General features: G+C 37.4%; 1 protein-coding gene across 1 annotated transcript in view; it reads left to right on the forward strand.

The window, feature by feature from the left end:
- Nucleotides 1-6,000, forward strand: part of nudt14 (nudix hydrolase 14) — a 28,835-nt gene that overhangs the window by 942 nt on the left and 21,893 nt on the right. The window lies entirely within an intron of this gene.

Here is a 6,000-nt window from a genome sequence, read left to right on the forward strand (position 1 = left end):
CTTAAAAAAAGGCAGTTTCTGTCAAACTGTTGCTCGAAATATAGGCAAACTACTAGATAAAGCATGTAGCATCCATTGGTAACTATTTGGGCACACGTTGCGAATCCACAACATTGAAATCGAGATGCCTCTGGTGAAAAACCCATAGGAGATAAAATCTACTAATTGGCATGTGTCATATCTACACACATTCATGATTCATCTTATGTAGTATTGATTTCAAAATAATGGAAATTGGTAGTGATACTTACATGAAATTGGTGCTTAGAAAATCTGTTTCAGTGACACCAAGGACTCAGCCATGTTGAAATTGAGTCAGTATTGTCATCTGGTGAGCTGGAGAGAAACTGTTTGTTGCAAATGCACAACTAAGTCCTTCTGTTGTACTTCTGAGTAACAGAATCTCTTAAAATATGGATGTGGAGTAATTAGCTATGTAGCATTTAGCTGTTGCAAATCTACAACATCTGCCTGGAGAGTGTTAAAGATCGTCTTGCTTTACCCCATTTATGACGTAAAGGAATGTACCATTTTTGTTGAGTCAGTTTAATTCCCCCTGATCTGTCTATTGCAATGAAATGTAGATTACAGGAAAATACAGTATAATAAAAGGTGTTCCAGTTAAAGACAGCCAAGCTCAAAGCCTGTGTATCCTGATGATCTCAATGTGAGATAATCAAAATAGATCCAGCATAGATCTATTTAAAGGTTTGAAATAAAAATGTCCAATATTGAGCCCATGGGATTTCCCTTTTCCTCTGTAGTTTAAAGTCTTGGAATTTAGACTAGAATTATTTATGACATTAAAAGTGAATCACTGCTTTTGTTTTTGATAAGAGGTCATTTTAATAAAGCTCTGCTGATTACATTAGATATCAATCTTTTGTGAAGGTATACCAAGGTTTTAAAAATTCATGTTTTCAAAACCACTGATATCACAGCAAATGGATCATAGAACAACAAAGCTCAAAGCAAAGCTCTTATCCAAAGTTCTGCAGATCCTTAAAAAATCTTAAAAGGCATTGAATTCTTCAATATAAAATAAAGGCCTAATTGGTATTAAAATGTCTTAAATCAGTCTTTCAAAGGAAATAAAATTGTTACCACATAGGATTTTATTATTGTAATCCATATCATAACGATTTTAGTTCCGTCCCGATAGCGGAACCATTAAAAACAATGTTGTGGCTGGACCTTGTTGTTTGATGTGCTACTAACTTTTTATCTGGACAACATTGTGCAATTTTGAATTCAATGAAAAATGGGCTATCCGTCCAAGAGTTTTCTGCATGGCTAAAACCAGTACCAGGGAATGTAGATGAAGCACGGGAATCAAGGCAGTGGAGACACATGTGCAAAGCATGAAACTCAAAGCCTCAAAATGAAGTTATGGTGAAGCAGCAGGTATTTCTCCATTCTGTTCCATCCTTGTCTCTGCAACGCCTCCACAGCGTCTCTCACATCAACAACAGCGTCAGAAAAACCATATCTCCGGATAATGTTTGATGCTACACCGGCAATAACAGTAGAGCAGGGGTGGGCAATTCCAGTTCCTGGGGGCCGGTATCCTGCAACTTTTAGATCCATCCTTGGTCCAACACACCTGAATCAAATGGCTGAGTTACCTCCTCAGTATGCAGTCGGTTCCTGCAGAGTCCTCCCAATTATCTGAGTACTTGATTCAGGTGCGTTGAACCCAAGGCACATCTAAAAGTTGCAGGAACTGGAATTGCCCACCCCTGCAGTACAGGGATTGAGAAGGGAATTCATTCCGGTAGTTGTTACAAATAGCGTTGCACCGATACCAGTATCGGGGGGGGCTTCAATCCAGCACAAAAATGGTGGCACCTGTATCGGCGAGTACCAACAAATAGGGCTACGATACCATTTTGAGAGCCAAAAGTTTAACTATTGTCATCCATTCCAGATGGGCAATAAAAGGTTCTACTGGATTCACTTTCTAATAGTCTTTTTCCTGCTTCACAAAGGTAGGCAGCAGCTTGACAAAGCCATGATGGCAATTATTTTACATCCAAGTAGTATGCAGTTCTTCATATATATACACACACACATCAATTTTAAACAGATGGTATCGGTATCGGCCGATACTGCACAGAAAATGCCATCTAAATGCCAGCAAAAAATGGCATCGGCGCAACACTAGTTACAAATATATTTGTTATTGGTGTGTTTTTAGCTTTCTTCCTATATGGAACGTTTTTCCAAATTTGAAATATCTACTGGGCCAGAAAGTAATGGTTTATGAAAACATTTGAGATAAATTTGTTGCTACCAGGTTTTTCTTGTGTTTATTGTAAAGTTGATCTTTAATTTTTGTTTTAAGTGGCATTAAAAAGTCTTTAAAATTCTGGAATTTAACTTGCCTTATGCTGTAGGAACCCTGTTATCTCTCCACCCATTACTGCTCAATGTACTGATGGAATGCCTTCCTCAGATGCAATTTCTATTTAATCAATCTCCTTGTGAACAGTGTTAATTTGGTCAGCTTTTTAAAATTTAGTCTTAGTCACTATGACAAAAATCTATTTTAGTCTTGGTCATATTTAGTCATTGCCTTCCCGATTTAGTTTTAGTCTAAGTCTAAATGACGAAAATCAAATTTAGTCATTTTTGTCATTTTAGTCAACACTAAATGAGAGAACTTCTCCACACACTGCTTTTTTAAACTTATAACACTATACAGAATAAAAATTCTTCACACACTGCTTCTCTTTTTCTCTATTTTATTTATATAACACTGTGCAAAATAGAACTTTACACACTGATTCTCCTTTTAACATATATCCCACTGCACACATTGAACCTTTTGTCAGCTTGTTTCATCATATCCACAAAGTCTTCATCCTCAATAATCCTTGCAGGCAGGCCAGAACGCCCAATCCACTTTGCCATTGAGTTTTCCAGGGCTTTCTGCTCTTTGGTGTCAGGTTTGTACGGTGGAGGTGCTCCCACCATTATGCTTTTGAATAAGAGGACAGCCGTGGTGGGGAAACTAAAAGCGCACCAACTATCTATGAGATTCACTTTATTTCTGACTGTTGCTTTATGACTGAGGCTCAACGTCCGCCCTAACCCCTAAATCCCTCAATCACTAGAGCGGGGACTATATATTGGACTTTATAGTGAACTCTGTTAAGGCAGGGTTGTGGGGAAAAATCGATTTGGCAATATATCGGGATTTTCGGCCGCCCAATATGATATTGATGTTTTAGTTCCATTCCATCCATTTTCGATCACGCTTGTTCCAAGTGGGTTTGCGAGGGTTGTTGGTGCCTACTAGAGACTGACATTTTTTCGGGAATCCCACGGGTCACTGGATTCCCGTGGGATGGGAGTCAGTATTAGTAACGACAGCAGCTCTGCTACAAACTCCCACATCTTGACTGAACACTGAGGCTGTTTAGATGCCTGACAAAATTCTTGCGCTTCCCGAACCACTTCCCGAAACGGTAACGTGGTATCACGGTAGCGAGGCCTCGGACGTCATCAATTTTGGCCTCGCCTCTAAATAATACACGCCTCGACACGCAGTTCGTTTAAACGCCCCCTCCATTACTCGACACATGCCTCGAAGCCTCGGCTCATCTCATAACATCAATAATGACTATATAGTGCCCTAAATAGTGATAAGGGCGGCTTTCAGACACAGCCTGAATGTGGATGTACGGTCCAATATTATAGAGCAGTAACAGCTGGTCATATGTTGTGAGTTTATTTTTGTAATTTGTTGGTTTGCATTTTTTTAAATCTTTTTTTTTTCCATAATTAAACATTTACAGACTTAAGGTGTAACTCTATAAAGGCCAAACAAGAATCAAATAGGAAGTGACTGCCTGAAAATCCACACAGACATGTTGTAGGAGTGTCCCTATATAATAGTTTAATTTCCACTACTATAATGATAACACAGCTTTGAGAATTAGCCGATAACGATGTTGACCCAATACAATATTAGCATGTATTATACCAGCTTTTATTGCTTTTTTTATACTGTAGAATGTTAAAGGATTGATCAAGTTTTACATAATAAAGGAAGAAAAAGCAATATCGGCTTCAAACATTTTACACATTTCTGGCTGAATGTGTCACTTATTTCCAAGCTCAATGCAAAGGAAATCAAAATTATACATGAGAGCAGCAACAGTTTCAGCTCACAGCCTTCAGCAGAGATGCTTTTTCAAAATGGATCTTTTCACGCATCCTTTCTGTCATTGATGCACAGAAGAAATAGAGTGAGAGCAGATTGGTAATATTGTGGCTGAAAATGCTTGCTTCTTGCATGCAGAATAGCAAGTTCAGCCTAAGTAAGTTTTACACCTGAAAGCAGAGGATATTGGTTAAATATGTTGAGGATTGATCTAAAGCTGGATAATAGAAAGAAATATTGTTGGGCTCTCTTGTTCTTCCCCACTGCTTTCATCCTCATTGTGTACCCCTCAGAGCTCTGGAAGAGCTGTTCAGAGACTCCCCCACAAAGGCTTTTCTGTCTCACAGAGGGAGCGTCTCCCCCACAATCTTTTTTTATTCTCACCCGTACAGCTGCAGCTGAGTGACTGGTCACTAACCAAATCCACATAAACTCTGGAAGTAGGTAATGTCATGTGTAAGAGGCTCTGCGACTCATTGATGTCTAGTGGTGTTTTGTCTCAGCCTTCTCCATAAAGCAGGTGATTGTCCCTCGTTGACTCTGGGAAACCCCTCTTATCGTCTTGTCCGGCAGCGGCACAGAATCACAAGTTGCTACTTAGAGCTGCATAATTGCCTTGAGTTTATTCATCAGTCCAATTTGAATTATTCATCTGGAACTATTTACCTAAGCACTGCTTTCAGCCAGCTGACCCTCCTCCATTCACAATGATCTTGAAATACATCAGTGGTTCTAAATTATTTTAAGAGTAAATTGCAGCAGTTAAATGATGAACAATAATCTATATGAGACTTGGTTGTTTAGGTAAAATAATGATCGCCAGCAGTGGGAAAGAAATGTTTTGTTGGAATTTTATTCCAAACACATACTGTATTTTAGAGTTCCTACCATGTTTTATGCAATTTAAGGTGTTTTTTCATCTATTGTTTGGAAAATAAAACATAGAAATAAAAGCTACAATAGATAGAGAACAGAAAGTTAGTGACAAAGGGATTTTAAGTTGCATAAATATTGTCAAAAATGTCAGTTCAGTAGGAAAAGGAATCAACGGTGATCCATTGATACCTGGTTCCAGAAAGGGCCAGAGTTTTGAGAAACATGAAACATTTGTTTGTTTTTTTAATTTAAATTCAATACATTTTTAATTTAATTTTCAATGAATATATGTGTTCCAAAGTAAGTCAGTAGGAAAAATTATGAAGAACAAAAAAACAATTATAAGTAACATCCTATATAAGAATGTTCCTTCTATTTGCATGATATTTACTGCTGCAAATGAGCTAAGAAATCTGTAAAACTGCAATATAAGGCAGAACTAGTTGTTTGATCATGGGAAAATCCTACTCATTATTTAATTACTTGGAAAGTAGTCAAATTTATTAAAAAAAATGATTGCTAAAAAGGTTTGAATAAACAAGTTACTGATTGCACTTAAATGGTGGATCACCAGGAGTAAAGATTTTCTCTTATAACTGCTGGTTGAATCTGCTTACTGTATTTATTCATTTGGTTTTTTACATAAAAAATAATTATAAAATGACCAAAAAGTCATGGTTGTTAGCATAAATAATTTCTTGAAAAAAAAAAAAAGAAAAACGAAAAGATAAATTACAAATAATTGATTAAACAGCAATAGATACTCTGCAAACAATACATAAAACATTATTGTATTAACTATTGTTTCTATGGCATTAAAGGAATCACTGGAAGCAACACTTTGGGCCGGATTTATCAAGATCCAATTTTGCCTGCAGTAATTTGCGATCACAAAATAGAATTTTGCGCGAGGGGCTGAACCATGGTTTGCGGGTGATTTAACAAGAGCGATTGCG

The sequence above is a fragment of the Cyprinodon variegatus genome, unplaced genomic scaffold (assembly GCF_000732505.1).
Source record: "Cyprinodon variegatus isolate N-32 unplaced genomic scaffold, C_variegatus-1.0 Scaffold489, whole genome shotgun sequence".
Lineage (NCBI taxonomy): Eukaryota > Metazoa > Chordata > Actinopteri > Cyprinodontiformes > Cyprinodontidae > Cyprinodon > Cyprinodon variegatus.